At 28.3% G+C, this 23941-nt stretch overlaps 1 protein-coding gene across 1 annotated transcript in view; it reads left to right on the top strand.

Moving 5' to 3' along the window:
- LOC143232857 (cilia- and flagella-associated protein 45-like) overlaps positions 1–23941 on the top strand; it is a 79973-nt gene that overhangs the window by 29503 nt on the left and 26529 nt on the right.

Raw genomic sequence — 23941 nt, 5'->3', positions numbered from 1 at the left:
CGTCAGTTTACCAGTATTTATTACTATGACTGTATTTTATATCTAGCGTCAGTTTACCAGTATTTATTACTATGACTGTATTTTATATCTAGCGTCAGTTTACCAGTATTTATTACTATGACTGTATTTTATATCTAGCGTCAGTTTACCAGTATTTATTACTATGACTGTATTTTATATCTAGCGTCAGTTTACCAGTATTTATTACTATGACTGTATTTTATATCTAGCGTCAGTTTACCAGTATTTATTACTATGACTGTATTTTATATCTAGCGTCAGTTTACCAGTATTTATTACTATGACTGTATTTTATATCTAGCGTCAGTTTACCAGTATTTATTACTATGACTGTATTTTATATCTAGCGTCAGTTTACCAGTATTTATTACTATGACTGTATTTTATATCTAGCGTCAGTTTACCAGTATTTATTACTATGACTGTATTTTATATCTAGCGTCAGTTTACCAGTATTTATTACTATGACTGTATTTTATATCTAGCGTCAGTTTACCAGTATTTATTACTATGACTGTATTTTATATCTAGCGTCAGTTTACCAGTATTTATTACTATGACTGTATTTTATATCTAGCGTCAGTTTACCAGTATTTATTACTATGACTGTATTTTATATCTAGCGTCAGTTTACCAGTATTTATTACTATGACTGTATTTTATATCTAGCGTCAGTTTACCAGTATTTATTACTATGACTGTATTTTATATCTAGCGTCAGTTTACCAGTATTTATTACTATGACTGTATTTTATATCTAGCGTCAGTTTACCAGTATTTATTACTATGACTGTATTTTATATCTAGCGTCAGTTTACCAGTATTTATTACTATGACTGTATTTTATATCTAGCGTCAGTTTACCAGTATTTATTACTATGACTGTATTTTATATCTAGCGTCAGTTTACCAGTATTTATTACTATGACTGTATTTTATATCTAGCGTCAGTTTACCAGTATTTATTACTATGACTGTATTTTATATCTAGCGTCAGTTTACCAGTATTTATTACTATGACTGTATTTTATATCTAGCGTCAGTTTACCAGTATTTATTACTATGACTGTATTTTATATCTAGCGTCAGTTTACCAGTATTTATTACTATGACTGTATTTTATATCTAGCGTCAGTTTACCAGTATTTATTACTATGACTGTATTTTATATCTAGCGTCAGTTTACCAGTATTTATTACTATGACTGTATTTTATATCTAGCGTCAGTTTACCAGTATTTATTACTATGACTGTATTTTATATCTAGCGTCAGTTTACCAGTATTTATTACTATGACTGTATTTTATATCTAGCGTCAGTTTACCAGTATTTATTACTATGACTGTATTTTATATCTAGCGTCAGTTTACCAGTATTTATTACTATGACTGTATTTTATATCTAGCGTCAGTTTACCAGTATTTATTACTATGACTGTATTTTATATCTAGCGTCAGTTTACCAGTATTTATTACTATGACTGTATTTTATATCTAGCGTCAGTTTACCAGTATTTATTACTATGACTGTATTTTATATCTAGCGTCAGTTTACCAGTATTTATTACTATGACTGTATTTTATATCTAGCGTCAGTTTACCAGTATTTATTACTATGACTGTATTTTATATCTAGCGTCAGTTTACCAGTATTTATTACTATGACTGTATTTTATATCTAGCGTCAGTTTACCAGTATTTATTACTATGACTGTATTTTATATCTAGCGTCAGTTTACCAGTATTTATTACTATGACTGTATTTTATATCTAGCGTCAGTTTACCAGTATTTATTACTATGACTGTATTTTATATCTAGCGTCAGTTTACCAGTATTTATTACTATGACTGTATTTTATATCTAGCGTCAGTTTACCAGTATTTATTACTATGACTGTATTTTATATCTAGCGTCAGTTTACCAGTATTTATTACTATGACTGTATTTTATATCTAGCGTCAGTTTACCAGTATTTATTACTATGACTGTATTTTATATCTAGCGTCAGTTTACCAGTATTTATTACTATGACTGTATTTTATATCTAGCGTCAGTTTACCAGTATTTATTACTATGACTGTATTTTATATCTAGCGTCAGTTTACCAGTATTTATTACTATGACTGTATTTTATATCTAGCGTCAGTTTACCAGTATTTATTACTATGACTGTATTTTATATCTAGCGTCAGTTTACCAGTATTTATTACTATGACTGTATTTTATATCTAGCGTCAGTTTACCAGTATTTATTACTATGACTGTATTTTATATCTAGCGTCAGTTTACCAGTATTTATTACTATGACTGTATTTTATATCTAGCGTCAGTTTACCAGTATTTATTACTATGACTGTATTTTATATCTAGCGTCAGTTTACCAGTATTTATTACTATGACTGTATTTTATATCTAGCGTCAGTTTACCGGTATTTATTACTATGACTGTATTTTATATCTAGCGTCAGTTTACCAGTATTTATTACTATGACTGTATTTTATATCTAGCGTCAGTTTACCAGTATTTATTACTATGACTGTATTTTATATCTAGCGTCAGTTTACCAGTATTTATTACTATGACTGTATTTTATATCTAGCGTCAGTTTACCAGTATTTATTACTATGACTGTATTTTATATCTAGCGTCAGTTTACCAGTATTTATTACTATGACTGTATTTTATATCTAGCGTCAGTTTACCAGTATTTATTACTATGACTGTATTTTATATCTAGCGTCAGTTTACCAGTATTTATTACTATGACTGTATTTTATATCTAGCGTCAGTTTACCAGTATTTATTACTATGACTGTATTTTATATCTAGCGTCAGTTTACCAGTATTTATTACTATGACTGTATTTTATATCTAGCGTCAGTTTACCAGTATTTATTACTATGACTGTATTTTATATCTAGCGTCAGTTTACCAGTATTTATTACTATGACTGTATTTTATATCTAGCGTCAGTTTACCAGTATTTATTACTATGACTGTATTTTATATCTAGCGTCAGTTTACCAGTATTTATTACTATGACTGTATTTTATATCTAGCGTCAGTTTACCAGTATTTATTACTATGACTGTATTTTATATCTAGCGTCAGTTTACCAGTATTTATTACTATGACTGTATTTTATATCTAGCGTCAGTTTACCAGTATTTATTACTATGACTGTATTTTATATCTAGCGTCAGTTTACCAGTATTTATTACTATGACTGTATTTTATATCTGCGTCAGTTTACCAGTATTTATTACTATGACTGTATTTTATATCTAGCGTCAGTTTACCAGTATTTATTACTATGACTGTATTTTATATCTAGCGTCAGTTTACCAGTATTTATTACTATGACTGTATTTTATATCTAGCGTCAGTTTACCAGTATTTATTACTATGACTGTATTTTATATCTAGCGTCAGTTTACCAGTATTTATTACTATGACTGTATTTTATATCTAGCGTCAGTTTACCAGTATTTATTACTATGACTGTATTTTATATCTAGCGTCAGTTTACCAGTATTTATTACTATGACTGTATTTTATATCTAGCGTCAGTTTACCAGTATTTATTACTATGACTGTATTTTATATCTAGCGTCAGTTTACCAGTATTTATTACTATGACTGTATTTTATATCTAGCGTCAGTTTACCAGTATTTATTACTATGACTGTATTTTATATCTAGCGTCAGTTTACCAGTATTTATTACTATGACTGTATTTTATATCTAGCGTCAGTTTACCAGTATTTATTACTATGACTGTATTTTATATCTAGCGTCAGTTTACCAGTATTTATTACTATGACTGTATTTTATTTATCTAGCGTCAGTTTACCAGTATTTATTACTATGACTGTATTTTATATCTAGCGTCAGTTTACCAGTATTTATTACTATGACTGTATTTTATATCTAGCGTCAGTTTACCAGTATTTATTACTATGACTGTATTTTATATCTAGCGTCAGTTTACCAGTATTTATTACTATGACTGTATTTTATATCTAGCGTCAGTTTACCAGTATTTATTACTATGACTGTATTTTATATCTAGCGTCAGTTTACCAGTATTTATTACTATGACTGTATTTTATATCTAGCGTCAGTTTACCAGTATTTATTACTATGACTGTATTTTATATCTAGCGTCAGTTTACCAGTATTTATTACTATGACTGTATTTATATTACTATGACTGTATTTTATATCTAGCGTCAGTTTACCAGTATTTATTACTATGACTGTATTTTATATCTAGCGTCAGTTTACCAGTATTTATTACTATGACTGTATTTTATATCTAGCGTCAGTTTACCAGTATTTATTACTATGACTGTATTTTATATCTAGCGTCAGTTTACCAGTATTTATTACTATGACTGTATTTTATATCTAGCGTCAGTTTACCAGTATTTATTACTATGACTGTATTTTATATCTAGCGTCAGTTTACCAGTATTTATTACTATGACTGTATTTTATATCTAGCGTCAGTTTACCAGTATTTATTACTATGACTGTATTTTATATCTAGCGTCAGTTTACCAGTATTTATTACTATGACTGTATTTTATATCTAGCGTCAGTTTACCAGTATTTATTACTATGACTGTATTTTATATCTAGCGTCAGTTTACCAGTATTTATTACTATGACTGTATTTTATATCTAGCGTCAGTTTACCAGTATTTATTACTATGACTGTATTTTATATCTAGCGTCAGTTTACCAGTATTTATTACTATGACTGTATTTTATATCTAGCGTCAGTTTACCAGTATTTATTACTATGACTGTATTTTATATCTAGCGTCAGTTTACCAGTATTTATTACTATGACTGTATTTTATATCTAGCGTCAGTTTACCAGTATTTATTACTATGACTGTATTTTATATCTAGCGTCAGTTTACCAGTATTTATTACTATGACTGTATTTTATATCTAGCGTCAGTTTACCAGTATTTATTACTATGACTGTATTTTATATCTAGCGTCAGTTTACCAGTATTTATTACTATGACTGTATTTTATATCTAGCGTCAGTTTACCAGTATTTATTACTATGACTGTATTTTATATCTAGCGTCAGTTTACCAGTATTTATTACTATGACTGTATTTTATATCTAGCGTCAGTTTACCAGTATTTATTACTATGACTGTATTTTATATCTAGCGTCAGTTTACCAGTATTTATTACTATGACTGTATTTTATATCTAGCGTCAGTTTACCAGTATTTATTACTATGACTGTATTTTATATCTAGCGTCAGTTTACCAGTATTTATTACTATGACTGTATTTTATATCTAGCGTCAGTTTACCAGTATTTATTACTATGACTGTATTTTATATCTAGCGTCAGTTTACCAGTATTTATTACTATGACTGTATTTTATATCTAGCGTCAGTTTACCAGTATTTATTACTATGACTGTATTTTATATCTAGCGTCAGTTTACCAGTATTTATTACTATGACTGTATTTTATATCTAGCGTCAGTTTACCAGTATTTATTACTATGACTGTATTTTATATCTAGCGTCAGTTTACCAGTATTTATTACTATGACTGTATTTTATATCTAGCGTCAGTTTACCAGTATTTATTACTATGACTGTATTTTATATCTAGCGTCAGTTTACCAGTATTTATTACTATGACTGTATTTTATATCTAGCGTCAGTTTACCAGTATTTATTACTATGACTGTATTTTATATCTAGCGTCAGTTTACCAGTATTTATTACTATGACTGTATTTTATATCTAGCGTCAGTTTACCAGTATTTATTACTATGACTGTATTTTATATCTAGCGTCAGTTTACCAGTATTTATTACTATGACTGTATTTTATATCTAGCGTCAGTTTACCAGTATTTATTACTATGACTGTATTTTATATCTAGCGTCAGTTTACCAGTATTTATTACTATGACTGTATTTTATATCTAGCGTCAGTTTACCAGTATTTATTACTATGACTGTATTTTATATCTAGCGTCAGTTTACCAGTATTTATTACTATGACTGTATTTTATATCTAGCGTCAGTTTACCAGTATTTATTACTATGACTGTATTTTATATCTAGCGTCAGTTTACCAGTATTTATTACTATGACTGTATTTTATATCTAGCGTCAGTTTACCAGTATTTATTACTATGACTGTATTTTATATCTAGCGTCAGTTTACCAGTATTTATTACTATGACTGTATTTTATATCTAGCGTCAGTTTACCAGTATTTATTACTATGACTGTATTTTATATCTAGCGTCAGTTTACCAGTATTTATTACTATGACTGTATTTTATATCTAGCGTCAGTTTACCAGTATTTATTACTATGACTGTATTTTATATCTAGCGTCAGTTTACCAGTATTTATTACTATGACTGTATTTTATATCTAGCGTCAGTTTACCAGTATTTATTACTATGACTGTATTTTATATCTAGCGTCAGTTTACCAGTATTTATTACTATGACTGTATTTTATATCTAGCGTCAGTTTACCAGTATTTATTACTATGACTGTATTTTATATCTAGCGTCAGTTTACCAGTATTTATTACTATGACTGTATTTTATATCTAGCGTCAGTTTACCAGTATTTATTACTATGACTGTATTTTATATCTAGCGTCAGTTTACCAGTATTTATTACTATGACTGTATTTTATATCTAGCGTCAGTTTACCAGTATTTATTACTATGACTGTATTTTATATCTAGCGTCAGTTTACCAGTATTTATTACTATGACTGTATTTTATATCTAGCGTCAGTTTACCAGTATTTATTACTATGACTGTATTTTATATCTAGCGTCAGTTTACCAGTATTTATTACTATGACTGTATTTTATATCTAGCGTCAGTTTACCAGTATTTATTACTATGACTGTATTTTATATCTAGCGTCAGTTTACCAGTATTTATTACTATGACTGTATTTTATATCTAGCGTCAGTTTACCAGTATTTATTACTATGACTGTATTTTATATCTAGCGTCAGTTTACCAGTATTTATTACTATGACTGTATTTTATATCTAGCGTCAGTTTACCAGTATTTATTACTATGACTGTATTTTATATCTCAGTTTACCAGCGTCAGTTTACCAGTATTTATTACTATGACTGTATTTTATATCTAGCGTCAGTTTACCAGTATTTATTACTATGACTGTATTTTATATCTAGCGTCAGTTTACCAGTATTTATTACTATGACTGTATTTTATATCTAGCGTCAGTTTACCAGTATTTATTACTATGACTGTATTTTATATCTAGCGTCAGTTTACCAGTATTTATTACTATGACTGTATTTTATATCTAGCGTCAGTTTACCAGTATTTATTACTATGACTGTATTTTATATCTAGCGTCAGTTTACCAGTATTTATTACTATGACTGTATTTTATATCTAGCGTCAGTTTACCAGTAGTATTTATTACTATGACTGTATTTTATATCTAGCGTCAGTTTACCAGTATTTATTACTATGACTGTATTTTATATCTAGCGTCAGTTTACCAGTATTTATTACTATGACTGTATTTTATTCAGTTTACCAGTGACTGTATTTTATATCTAGCGTCAGTTTACCAGTATTTATTACTATGACTGTATTTTATATCTAGCGTCAGTTTACCAGTATTTATTACTATGACTGTATTTTATATCTAGCGTCAGTTTACCAGTATTTATTACTATGACTGTATTTTATATCTAGCGTCAGTTTACCAGTATTTATTACTATGACTGTATTTTATATCTAGCGTCAGTTTACCAGTATTTATTACTATGACTGTATTTTATATCTAGCGTCAGTTTACCAGTATTTATTACTATGACTGTATTTTATATTTATCTAGCGTCAGTTTACCAGTTTACCAGTATTTATTACTATGACTGTATTTTATATCTAGCGTCAGTTTACCAGTATTTATTACTATGACTGTATTTTATATCTAGCGTCAGTTTACCAGTATTTATTACTATGACTGTATTTTATATCTAGCGTCAGTTTACCAGTATTTATTACTATGACTGTATTTTATATCTAGCGTCAGTTTACCAGTATTTATTACTATGACTGTATTTTATATCTAGCGTCAGTTTACCAGTATTTATTACTATGACTGTATTTTATATCTAGCGTCAGTTTACCAGTATTTATTACTATGACTGTATTTTATATCTAGCGTCAGTTTACCAGTATTTATTACTATGACTGTATTTTATATCTAGCGTCAGTTTACCAGTATTTATTACTATGACTGTATTTTATATCTAGCGTCAGTTTACCAGTATTTATTACTATGATGACTGTATTTTATATCTAGCGTCAGTTTACCAGTATTTATTACTATGACTGTATTTTATATCTAGCGTCAGTTTACCAGTATTTATTACTATGACTGTATTTTATATCTAGCGTCAGTTTACCAGTATTTATTACTATGACTGTATTTTATATCTAGCGTCAGTTTACCAGTATTTATTACTATGACTGTATTTTATATCTAGCGTCAGTTTACCAGTATTTATTACTATGACTGTATTTTATATCTAGCGTCAGTTTACCAGTATTTATTACTATGACTGTATTTTATATCTAGCGTCAGTTTACCAGTATTTATTACTATGACTGTATTTTATATCTAGCGTCAGTTTACCAGTATTTATTACTATGACTGTATTTTATATCTAGCGTCAGTTTACCAGTATTTATTACTATGACTGTATTTTATATCTAGCGTCAGTTTACCAGTATTTATTACTATGACTGTATTTTATATCTAGCGTCAGTTTACCAGTATTTATTACTATGACTGTATTTTATATCTAGCGTCAGTTTACCAGTATTTATTACTATGACTGTATTTTATATCTAGCGTCAGTTTACCAGTATTTATTACTATGACTGTATTTTATATCTAGCGTCAGTTTACCAGTATTTATTACTATGACTGTATTTTATATCTAGCGTCAGTTTACCAGTATTTATTACTATGACTGTATTTTATATCTAGCGTCAGTTTACCAGTATTTATTACTATGACTGTATTTTATTCTAGCGTCAGTTTACCAGTATTTATTACTATGACTGTATTTTATATCTAGCGTCAGTTTACCAGTATTTATTACTATGACTGTATTTTATATCTAGCGTCAGTTTACCAGTATTTATTACTATGACTGTATTTTATATCTAGCGTCAGTTTACCAGTATTTATTACTATGACTGTATTTTATATCTAGCGTCAGTTTACCTGTATTTTATATCTAGCGTCAGTTTACCAGTATTTATTACTATGTTTATTCTAGCGTCAGTTTACCAGTATTTATTACTATGACTGTATTTTATATCTAGCGTCAGTTTACCAGTATTTATTACTATGACTGTATTTTATATCTAGCGTCAGTTTACCAGTATTTATTACTATGACTGTATTTTATATCTAGCGTCAGTTTACCAGTATTTATTACTATGACTGTATTTTATATCTAGCGTCAGTTTACCAGTATTTATTACTATGACTGTATTTTATATCTAGCGTCAGTTTACCAGTATTTATTACTATGACTGTATTTTATATCTAGCGTCAGTTTACCAGTATTTATTACTATGACTGTATTTTATATCTAGCGTCAGTTTACCAGTATTTATTACTATGACTGTATTTTATATCTAGCGTCAGTTTACCAGTATTTATTACTATGACTGTATTTTATATCTAGCGTCAGTTTACCAGTATTTATTACTATGACTGTATTTTATATCTAGCGTCAGTTTACCAGTATTTATTACTATGACTGTATTTTATATCTAGCGTCAGTTTACCAGTATTTATTACTATGACTGTATTTTATATCTAGCGTCAGTTTACCAGTATTTATTACTATGACTGTATTTTATATCTAGCGTCAGTTTACCAGTATTTATTACTATGACTGTATTTTATATCTAGCGTCAGTTTACCAGTATTTATTACTATGACTGTATTTTATATCTAGCGTCAGTTTACCAGTATTTATTACTATGACTGTATTTTATATCTAGCGTCAGTTTACCAGTATTTATTACTATGACTGTATTTTATATCTAGCGTCAGTTTACCAGTATTTATTACTATGACTGTATTTTATATCTAGCGTCAGTTTACCAGTATTTATTACTATGACTGTATTTTATATCTAGCGTCAGTTTACCAGTATTTATTACTATGACTGTATTTTATATCTAGCGTCAGTTTACCAGTATTTATTACTATGACTGTATTTTATATCTAGCGTCAGTTTACCAGTATTTATTACTATGACTGTATTTTATATCTAGCGTCAGTTTACCAGTATTTATTACTATGACTGTATTTTATATCTAGCGTCAGTTTACCAGTATTTATTACTATGACTGTATTTTATATCTAGCGTCAGTTTACCAGTATTTATTACTATGACTGTATTTTATATCTAGCGTCAGTTTACCGGTATTTATTACTATGACTGTATTTTATATCTAGCGTCAGTTTACCAGTATTTATTACTATGACTGTATTTTATATCTAGCGTCAGTTTACCAGTATTTATTACTATGACTGTATTTTATATCTAGCGTCAGTTTACCAGTATTTATTACTATGACTGTATTTTATATCTAGCGTCAGTTTACCAGTATTTATTACTATGACTGTATTTTATATCTAGCGTCAGTTTACCAGTATTTATTACTATGACTGTATTTTATATCTAGCGTCAGTTTACCAGTATTTATTACTATGACTGTATTTTATATCTAGCGTCAGTTTACCAGTATTTATTACTATGACTGTATTTTATATCTAGCGTCAGTTTACCAGTATTTATTACTATGACTGTATTTTATATCTAGCGTCAGTTTACCAGTATTTATTACTATGACTGTATTTTATATCTAGCGTCAGTTTACCAGTATTTATTACTATGACTGTATTTTATATCTAGCGTCAGTTTACCAGTATTTATTACTATGACTGTATTTTATATCTAGCGTCAGTTTACCAGTATTTATTACTATGACTGTATTTTATATCTAGCGTCAGTTTACCAGTATTTATTACTATGACTGTATTTTATATCTAGCGTCAGTTTACCAGTATTTATTACTATGACTGTATTTTATATCTAGCGTCAGTTTACCAGTATTTATTACTATGACTGTATTTTATATCTAGCGTCAGTTTACCAGTATTTATTACTATGACTGTATTTTATATCTAGCGTCAGTTTACCAGTATTTATTACTATGACTGTATTTTATATCTAGCGTCAGTTTACCAGTATTTATTACTATGACTGTATTTTATATCTAGCGTCAGTTTACCAGTATTTATTACTATGACTGTATTTTATATCTAGCGTCAGTTTACCAGTATTTATTACTATGACTGTATTTTATATCTAGCGTCAGTTTACCAGTATTTATTACTATGACTGTATTTTATATCTAGCGTCAGTTTACCAGTATTTATTACTATGACTGTATTTTATATCTAGCGTCAGTTTACCAGTATTTATTACTATGACTGTATTTTATATCTAGCGTCAGTTTACCAGTATTTATTACTATGACTGTATTTTATATCTAGCGTCAGTTTACCAGTATTTATTACTATGACTGTATTTTATATCTAGCGTCAGTTTACCAGTATTTATTACTATGACTGTATTTTATATCTAGCGTCAGTTTACCAGTATTTATTACTATGACTGTATTTTATATCTAGCGTCAGTTTACCAGTATTTATTACTATGACTGTATTTTATATCTAGCGTCAGTTTACCAGTATTTATTACTATGACTGTATTTTATATCTAGCGTCAGTTTACCAGTATTTATTACTATGACTGTATTTTATATCTAGCGTCAGTTTACCAGTATTTATTACTATGACTGTATTTTATATCTAGCGTCAGTTTACCAGTATTTATTACTATGACTGTATTTTATATCTAGCGTCAGTTTACCAGTATTTATTACTATGACTGTATTTTATATCTAGCGTCAGTTTACCAGTATTTATTACTATGACTGTATTTTATATCTAGCGTCAGTTTACCAGTATTTATTACTATGACTGTATTTTATATCTAGCGTCAGTTTACCAGTATTTATTACTATGACTGTATTTTATATCTAGCGTCAGTTTACCAGTATTTATTACTATGACTGTATTTTATATCTAGCGTCAGTTTACCAGTATTTATTACTATGACTGTATTTTATATCTAGCGTCAGTTTACCAGTATTTATTACTATGACTGTATTTTATATCTAGCGTCAGTTTACCAGTATTTATTACTATGACTGTATTTTATATCTAGCGTCAGTTTACCAGTATTTATTACTATGACTGTATTTTATATCTAGCGTCAGTTTACCAGTATTTATTACTATGACTGTATTTTATATCTAGCGTCAGTTTACCAGTATTTATTACTATGACTGTATTTTATATCTAGCGTCAGTTTACCAGTATTTATTACTATGACTGTATTTTATATCTAGCGTCAGTTTACCAGTATTTATTACTATGACTGTATTTTATATCTAGCGTCAGTTTACCATTTATTACTATGACTGTATTTTATATCTAGCGTCAGTTTACCAGTATTTATTACTATGACTGTATTTTATATCTAGCGTCAGTTTACCAGTATTTATTACTATGACTGTATTTTATATCTAGCGTCAGTTTACCAGTATTTATTACTATGACTGTATTTTATATCTAGCGTCAGTTTACCTATGTATTTATTACTATGACTGTATTTTATATCTAGCGTCAGTTTACCAGTATTTATTACTATGACTGTATTTTATATCTAGCGTCAGTTTACCAGTATTTATTACTATGACTGTATTTTATATCTAGCGTCAGTTTACCAGTATTTATTACTATGACTGTATTTTATATCTAGCGTCAGTTTACCAGTATTTATTACTATGACTGTATTTTATATCTAGCGTCAGTTTACCAGTATTTATTACTATGACTGTATTTTATATCTAGCGTCAGTTTACCAGTATTTATTACTATGACTGTATTTTATATCTAGCGTCAGTTTACCAGTATTTATTACTATGACTGTATTTTATATCTAGCGTCAGTTTACCAGTATTTATTACTATGACTGTATTTTATATCTAGCGTCAGTTTACCAGTATTTATTACTATGACTGTATTTTATATCTAGCGTCAGTTTACCAGTATTTATTACTATGACTGTATTTTATATCTAGCGTCAGTTTACCAGTATTTATTACTATGACTGTATTTTATATCTAGCGTCAGTTTACCAGTATTTATTACTCAGTGACTGTATTTTATATCTAGCGTCAGTTTACCAGTATTTATTACTATGACTGTATTTTATATCTAGCGTCAGTTTACCAGTATTTATTACTATGACTGTATTTTATATCTAGCGTCAGTTTACCAGTATTTATTACTATGACTGTATTTTATATCTAGCGTCAGTTTACCAGTATTTATTACTATGACTGTATTTTATATCTAGCGTCAGTTTACCAGTATTTATTACTATGACTGTATTTTATATCTAGCGTCAGTTTACCAGTATTTATTACTATGACTGTATTTTATATCTAGCGTCAGTTTACCAGTATTTATTACTATGACTGTATTTTATATCTAGCGTCAGTTTACCAGTATTTATTACTATGACTGTATTTTATATCTAGCGTCAGTTTACCAGTATTTATTACTATGACTGTATTTTATATCTAGCGTCAGTTTACCAGTATTTATTACTATGACTGTATTTTATATCTAGCGTCAGTTTACCAGTATTTATTACTATGACTGACTGTATTTTATATTACTAGCGTCAGTTTACCAGTATTTATTACTATGACTGTATTTTATATCTAGCGTCAGTTTACCAGTATTTATTACTATGACTGTATTTTATATCTAGCGTCAGTTTACCGGTATTTATTACTATGACTGTATTTTATATCTAGCGTTTTACCAGTATTTATTACTATGACTGTATTTTATATCTAGCGTCAGTTTACCAGTATTTATTACTATGACTGTATTTTATATCTAGCGTCAGTTTACCAGTATTTATTACTATGACTGTATTTTATATCTAGCGTCAGTTTACCAGTATTTATTACTATGACTGTATTTTATATCTAGCGTCAGTTTACCAGTATTTATTACTATGACTGTATTTTATATCTAGCGTCAGTTTACCAGTATTTATTACTATGACTGTATTTTATATCTAGCGTCAGTTTACCAGTATTTATTACTATGACTGTATTTTATATCTAGCGTCAGTTTACCAGTATTTATTACTATGACTGTATTTTATATCTAGCGTCAGTTTACCAGTATTTATTACTATGACTGTATTTTATATCTAGCGTCAGTTTACCAGTATTTATTACTATGACTGTATTTTATATCTAGCGTCAGTTTACCAGTATTTATTACTATGACTGTATTTTATATCTAGCGTCAGTTTACCAGTATTTATTACTATGACTGTATTTTATATCTAGCGTCAGTTTACCAGTATTTATTACTATGACTGTATTTTATATCTAGCGTCAGTTTACCAGTATTTATTACTATGACTGTATTTTATATCTAGCGTCAGTTTACCAGTATTTATTGTACTATGACTGTATTTTTTATATCTAGCGTCAGTTTACCAGTATTTATTACTATGACTGTATTTTATATCTAGCGTCAGTTTACCAGTATTTATTACTATGACTGTATTTTATATCTAGCGTCAGTTTACCAGTATTTATTACTATGACTGTATTTTATATCTAGCGTCAGTTTACCAGTATTTATTACTATGACTGTATTTTATATCTAGCGTCAGTTTACCAGTATTTATTACTATGACTGTATTTTATATCTAGCGTCAGTTTACCAGTATTTATTACTATGACTGTATTTTATATCTAGCGTCAGTTTACCAGTATTTATTACTATGACTGTATTTTATATCTAGCGTCAGTTTACCAGTATTTATTACTATGACTGTATTTTATATCTAGCGTCAGTTTACCAGTATTTATTACTATGACTGTATTTTATATCTAGCGTCAGTTTACCAGTATTTATTACTATGACTGTATTTTATATCTAGCGTCAGTTTACCAGTATTTATTACTATGACTGTATTTTATATCTAGCGTCAGTTTACCAGTATTTATTACTATGACTGTATTTTATATCTAGCGTCAGTTTACCAGTATTTATTACTATGACTGTATTTTATATCTAGCGTCAGTTTACCAGTATTTATTACTATGACTGTATTTTATATCTAGCGTCAGTTTACCAGTATTTATTACTATGACTGTATTTTATATCTAGCGTCAGTTTACCAGTATTTATTACTATGACTGTATTTTATATCTAGCGTCAGTTTACCAGTATTTATTACTATGACTGTATTTTATATCTAGCGTCAGTTTACCAGTATTTATTACTATGACTGTATTTTATATCTAGCGTCAGTTTACCAGTATTTATTACTATGACTGTATTTTATATCTAGCGTCAGTTTACCAGTATTTATTACTATGACTGTATTTTATATCTAGCGTCAGTTTACCAGTATTTATTACTATGACTGTATTTTATATCTAGCGTCAGTTTACCAGTATTTATTACTATGACTGTATTTTATATCTAGCGTCAGTTTACCAGTATTTATTACTATGACTGTATTTTATATCTAGCGTCATATCTAGCGTCAGTTTACCAGTATTTATTACTATGACTGTATTTTATATCTAGCGTCAGTTTACCAGTATTTATTACTATGACTGTATTTTATATCTAGCGTCAGTTTACCAGTATTTATTACTATGACTGTATTTTATATCTAGCGTCAGTTTACCAGTATTTATTACTATGACTGTATTTTATATCTAGCGTCAGTTTACCAGTATTTATTACTATGACTGTATTTTATATCTAGCGTCAGTTTACCAGTATTTATTACTATGACTGTATTTTATATCTAGCGTCAGTTTACCAGTATTTATTACTATGACTGTATTTTATATCTAGCGTCAGTTTACCAGTATTTATTACTATGACTGTATTTTATATCTAGCGTCAGTTTACCAGTATTTATTACTATGACTGTATTTTATATCTAGCGTCAGTTTACCAGTATTTATTACTATGACTGTATTTTATATCTAGCGTCAGTTTACCAGTATTTATTACTATGACTGTATTTTATATCTAGCGTCAGTTTACCGGTATTTATTACTATGACTGTATTTTATATCTAGCGTCAGTTTACCAGTATTTATTACTATGACTGTATTTTATATCTAGCGTCAGTTTACCAGTATTTATTACTATGACTGTATTTTATATCTAGCGTCAGTTTACCAGTATTTATTACTATGACTGTATTTTATATCTAGCGTCAGTTTACCGACTGTATTTATTACTATGACTGTATTTTATATCTAGCGTCAGTTTACCAGTATTTATTACTATGACTGTATTTTATATCTAGCGTCAGTTTACCAGTATTTATTACTATGACTGTATTTTATATCTAGCGTCAGTTTACCAGTATTTATTACTATGACTGTATTTTATATCTAGCGTCAGTTTACCAGTATTTATTACTATGACTGTATTTTATATCTAGCGTCAGTTTACCAGTATTTATTACTATGACTGTATTTTATATCTAGCGTCAGTTTACCAGTATTTATTACTATGACTGTATTTTATATCTAGCGTCAGTTTACCAGTATTTATTACTATGACTGTATTTTATATCTAGCGTCAGTTTACCAGTATTTATTACTATGACTGTATTTTATATCTAGCGTCAGTTTACCAGTATTTATTACTATGACTGTATTTTATATCTAGCGTCAGTTTACCAGTATTTATTACTATGACTGTATTTTATATCTAGCGTCAGTTTACCAGTATTTATTACTATGACTGTATTTTATATCTAGCGTCAGTTTACCAGTATTTATTACTATGACTGTATTTTATATCTAGCGTCAGTTTACCAGTATTTATTACTATGACTGTATTTTATATCTAGCGTCAGTTTACCAGTATTTATTACTATGACTGTATTTTATATCTAGCGTCAGTTTACCAGTATTTATTACTATGACTGTATTTTATATCTAGCGTCAGTTTACCAGTATTTATTACTATGACTGTATTTTATATCTAGCGTCAGTTTACCAGTATTTATTACTATGACTGTATTTTATATCTAGCGTCAGTTTACCAGTATTTATTACTATGACTGTATTTTATATCTAGCGTCAGTTTACCAGTATTTATTACTATGACTGTATTTTATATCTAGCGTCAGTTTACCAGTATTTATTACTATGACTGTATTTTATATCTAGCGTCAGTTTACCAGTATTTATTACTATGACTGTATTTTATATCTAGCGTCAGTTTACCAGTATTTATTACTATGACTGTATTTTATATCTAGCGTCAGTTTACCAGTATTTATTACTATGACTGTATTTTATATCTAGCGTCAGTTTACCAGTATTTATTACTATGACTATGACTGTTTACCAGTATTTATTACTATGACTGTATTTTATATCTAGCGTCAGTTTACCAGTATTTATTACTATGACTGTATTTTATATCTAGCGTCAGTTTACCAGTATTTATTACTATGACTGTATTTTATATCTAGCGTCAGTTTACCAGTATTTATTACTATGACTGTATTTTATATCTAGCGTCAGTTTACCAGTATTTATTACTATGACTGTATTTTATATCTAGCGTCAGTTTACCAGTATTTATTACTATGACTGTATTTTATATCTAGCGTCAGTTTACCAGTATTTATTACTATGACTGTATTTTATATCTAGCGTCAGTTTACCAGTATTTATTACTATGACTGTATTTTATATCTAGCGTCAGTTTACCAGTATTTATTACTATGACTGTATTTTATATCTAGCGTCAGTTTACCAGTATTTATTACTATGACTGTATTTTATATCTAGCGTCAGTTTACCAGTATTTATTACTATGACTGTATTTTATATCTAGCGTCAGTTTACCAGTATTTATTACTATGACTGTATTTTATATCTAGCGTCAGTTTACCAGTATTTATTACTATGACTGTATTTTATATCTAGCGTCAGTTTACCAGTATTTATTACTATGACTGTATTTTATATCTAGCGTCAGTTTACCAGTATTTATTACTATGACTGTATTTTATATCTAGCGTCAGTTTACCAGTATTTATTACTATGACTGTATTTTATATCTAGCGTCAGTTTACCATTTATTACTATGACTGTATTTTATTCTAGCGTCAGTTTACCAGTATTTATTACTATGACTGTATTTTATATCTAGCGTCAGTTTACCAGTATTTATTACTATGACTGTATTTTATATCTAGCGTCAGTTTACCAGTATTTATTACTATGACTGTATTTTATATCTAGCGTCAGTTTACCAGTATTTATTACTATGACTGTATTTTATATCTAGCGTCAGTTTACCAGTATTTATTACTATGACTGTATTTTATATCTAGCGTCAGTTTACCAGTATTTATTACTATGACTGTATTTTATATCTAGCGTCAGTTTACCAGTATTTATTACTATGACTGTATTTTATATCTAGCGTCAGTTTACCAGTATTTATTACTATGACTGTATTTTATATCTAGCGTCAGTTTACCAGTATTTATTACTATGACTGTATTTTATATCTAGCGTCAGTTTACCAGTATTTATTACTATGACTGTATTTTATATCTAGCGTCAGTTTACCAGTATTTATTACTATGACTGTATTTTATATCTAGCGTCAGTTTACCAGTATTTATTACTATGACTGTATTTTATATCTAGCGTCAGTTTACCAGTATTTATTACTATGACTGTATTTTATATCTAGCGTCAGTTTACCAGTATTTATTACTATGACTGTATTTTATATCTAGCGTCAGTTTACCAGTATTTATTACTATGACTGTATTTTATATCTAGCGTCAGTTTACCAGTATTTATTACTATGACTGTATTTTATATCTAGCGTCAGTTTACCAGTATTTATTACTATGACTGTATTTTATATCTAGCGTCAGTTTACCAGTATTTATTACTATGACTGTATTTTATATCTAGCGTCAGTTTACCAGTATTTATTTATTACTGTATTTTATATCTGCGTCAGTTTACCAGTATTTATTACTATGACTGTATTTTATATCGTCAGTTTACCAGTATTTATTACTATGACTGTATTTTATATCTAGCGTCAGTTTACCAGTATTTATTACTATGACTGTATTTTATATCTAGCGTCAGTTTACCAGTATTTATTACTATGACTGTATTTTATATCTAGCGTCAGTTTACCAGTATTTATTACTATGACTGTATTTTATATCTAGCGTCAGTTTACCAGTATTTATTACTATGACTGTATTTTATATCTAGCGTCAGTTTACCAGTATTTATTACTATGACTGTATTTTATATCTAGCGTCAGTTTACCAGTATTTATTACTATGACTGTATTTTATATCTAGCGTCAGTTTACCAGTATTTATTACTATGACTGTATTTTATATCTAGCGTCAGTTTACCAGTATTTATTACTATGACTGTATTTTATATCTAGCGTCAGTTTACCAGTATTTATTACTATGACTGTATTTTATATTATATCTAGCGTCAGTTTACCAGTATTTATTACTATGACTGTATTTTATATCTAGCGTCAGTTTACCAGTATTTATTACTATGACTGTATTTTATATCTAGCGTCAGTTTACCAGTATTTATTACTATGACTGTATTTTATATCTAGCGTCAGTTTACCAGTATTTATTACTATGACTGTATTTTATATCTAGCGTCAGTTTACCAGTATTTATTACTATGACTGTATTTTATATCTAGCGTCAGTTTACCAGTATTTATTACTATGACTGTATTTTATATCTAGCGTCAGTTTACCAGTATTTATTACTATGACTGTATTTTATATCTATATCTAGCGTCAGTTTACCAGTATTTATTACTATGACTGTATTTTATATCTAGCGTCAGTTTACCAGTATTTATTACTATGACTGTATTTTATATCTAGCGTCAGTTTACCAGTATTTATTACTATGACTGTATTTTATATCTAGCGTCAGTTTACCAGTATTTATTACTATGACTGTATTTTATATCTAGCGTCAGTTTACCAGTATTTATTACTATGACTGTATTTTATTCTAGCGTCAGTTTACCAGATTTATTACTATGACTGTATTTTATATCTAGCGTCAGTTTACCAGTATTTATTACTATGACTGTATTTTATATCTAGCGTCAGTTTACCAGTATTTATTATTACTATGACTGTATTTTATATCTAGCGTCAGTTTACCAGTATTTATTACTATGACTGTATTTTATATCTAGCGTCAGTTTACCAGTATTTATTACTATGACTGTATTTTATATCTAGCGTCAGTTTACCAGTATTTATTACTATGACTGTATTTTATATCTAGCGTCAGTTTACCAGTATTTATTACTATGACTGTATTTTATATCTAGCGTCAGTTTACCAGTATTTATTACTATGACTGTATTTTATATCTAGCGTCAGTTTACCAGTATTTATTACTATGACTGTATTTTATATCTAGCGTCAGTTTACCAGTATTTATTACTATGACTGTATTTTATATCTAGCGTCAGTTTACCAGTATTTATTACTATGACTGTATTTTATATCTAGCGTCAGTTTACCAGTATTTATTACTATGACTGTATTTTATATCTAGCGTCAGTTTACCAGTATTTATTACTATGACTGTATTTTATATCTAGCGTCAGTTTACCAGTATTTATTACTATGACTGTATTTTATATCTAGCGTCAGTTTACCAGTATTTATTACTATGACTGTATTTTATATCTAGCGTCAGTTTACCAGTATTTATTACTATGACTGTATTTTATATCTAGCGTCAGTTTACCAGTATTTATTACTATGACTGTATTTTATATCTAGCGTCAGTTTACCAGTATTTATTACTATGACTGTATTTTATATCTAGCGTCAGTTTACCAGTATTTATTACTATGACTGTATTTTATATCTAGCGTCAGTTTACCAGTATTTATTACTATGACTGTATTTTATATCTAGCGTCAGTTTACCAGTATTTATTACTATGACTGTATTTTATATCTAGCGTCAGTTTACCAGTATTTATTACTATGACTGTATTTTATATCTAGCGTCAGTTTACCAGTATTTATTACTATGACTGTATTTTATATCTAGCGTCAGTTTACCAGTATTTATTACTATGACTGTATTTTATATCTAGCGTCAGTTTACCAGTATTTATTACTATGACTGTATTTTATATCTAGCGTCAGTTTACCAGTATTTATTACTATGACTGTATTTTATATCTAGCGTCAGTTTACCAGTATTTATTACTATGACTGTATTTTATATCTAGCGTCAGTTTACCAGTATTTATTACTATGACTGTATTTTATATCTAGCGTCAGTTTACCAGTATTTATTACTATGACTGTATTTTATATCTAGCGTCAGTTTACCAGTATTTATTACTATGACTGTATTTTATATCTAGCGTCAGTTTACCAGTATTTATTACTATGACTGTATTTTATATCTAGCGTCAGTTTACCAGTATTTATTACTATGACTGTATTTTATATCTAGCGTCAGTTTACCAGTATTTATTACTATGACTGTATTTTATATCTAGCGTCAGTTTACCAGTATTTATTACTATGACTGTATTTTATATCTAGCGTCAGTTTACCAGTATTTATTACTATGACTGTATTTTATATCTAGCGTCAGTTTACCAGTATTTATTACTATGACTGTATTTTATATCTAGCGTCAGTTTACCAGTATTTATTACTATGACTGTATTTTATATCTAGCGTCAGTTTACCAGTATTTATTACTATGACTGTATTTTATATCTAGCGTCAGTTTACCAGTATTTATTACTATGACTGTATTTTATATCTAGCGTCAGTTTACCAGTATTTATTACTATGACTGTATTTTATATCTAGCGTCAGTTTACCAGTATTTATTACTATGACTGTATTTTATATCTAGCGTCAGTTTACCAGTATTTATTACTATGACTGTATTTTATATCTAGCGTCAGTTTACCAGTATTTATTACTATGACTGTATTTTATATCTAGCGTCAGTTTACCAGTATTTATTACTATGACTGTATTTTATATCTAGCGTCAGTTTACCAGTATTTATTACTATGACTGTATTTTTTATATCTAGCGTCAGTTTACCAGTATTTATTACTATGACTGTATTTTTATATCTAGCGTCAGTTTACCAGTATTTATTACTATGACTGTATTTTATATCTAGCGTCAGTTTACCAGTATTTATTACTATGACTGTATTTTATAGCGTCAGTTTACAGTATTTATTACTATGACTGTATTTTATATCTAGCGTCTGTTTACCAGTTTTATTACTATGACTGTATCTAGCGTCAGTTTACCAGTATTTATTACTATGACTGTATTTTATATCTAGCGTCAGTTTACCAGTATTTATTACTATGACTGTATTTTATATCTAGCGTCAGTTTACCAGTATTTATTACTATGACTGTATTTTATATCTAGCGTCAGTTTACCAGTATTTATTACTATGACTGTATTTTATATCTAGCGTCAGTTTACCAGTATTTATTACTATGACTGTATTTATATTACTCATGTTTACTATTTTATTACTATGACTGTATTTTATATCTAGCGTCAGTTTACCAGTATTTATTACTATGACTGTATTTTATATCTAGCGTCAGTTTACCAGTATTTATTACTATGACTGTATTTTATATCTAGCGTCAGTTTACCAGTATTTATTACTATGACTGTATTTTATATCTAGCGTCAGTTTACCAGTATTTATTACTATGACTGTATTTTATATCTAGCGTCAGTTTACCAGTATTTATTACTATGACTGTATTTTATATCTAGCGTCAGTTTACCAGTATTTATTACTATGACTGTATTTTATATCTAGCGTCAGTTTACCAGTATTTATTACTATGACTGTATTTTATATCTAGCGTCAGTTTACCAGTATTTATTACTATGACTGTATTTTATATCTAGCGTCAGTTTACCAGTATTTATTACTATGACTGTATTTTTATATCTAGCGTCAGTTTACCGGTATTTATTACTATGACTGTATTTTATATCTAGCGTCAGTTTACCAGTATTTATTACTATGACTGTATTTTATATCTAGCGTCAGTTTACCAGTATTTATTACTATGACTGTATTTTATATCTAGCGTCAGTTTACCAGTATTTATTACTATGACTGTATTTTATATCTAGCGTCAGTTTACCGGTATTTATTACTATGACTGTATTTTTATGTCTAGCGTCAGTTTACCAGTATTTATTACTATGACTGTATTTTATATCTAGCGTCAGTTTACCAGTATTTATTACTATGACTGTATTTTATATCTAGCGTCAGTTTACCAGTATTTATTACTATGACTGTATTTTATATCTAGCGTCAGTTTACCAGTATTTATTACTATGACTGTATTTTATATCTAGCGTCAGTTTACCAGTATTTATTACTATGACTGTATTTTATATCTAGCGTCAGTTTACCAGTATTTATTACTATGACTGTATTTTATATCTAGCGTCAGTTTACCAGTATTTATTACTATGACTGTATTTTATATCTAGCGTCAGTTTACCAGTATTTATTA

This window comes from Tachypleus tridentatus, chromosome 1 (genome assembly GCF_004210375.1).
Source record: "Tachypleus tridentatus isolate NWPU-2018 chromosome 1, ASM421037v1, whole genome shotgun sequence".
Classification (NCBI taxonomy): Eukaryota; Metazoa; Arthropoda; class Merostomata; order Xiphosura; family Limulidae; genus Tachypleus; species Tachypleus tridentatus.
Note: the sequence above shows the minus strand (reverse complement) of the source record. Positions and strands in the feature narration are given on the sequence as shown.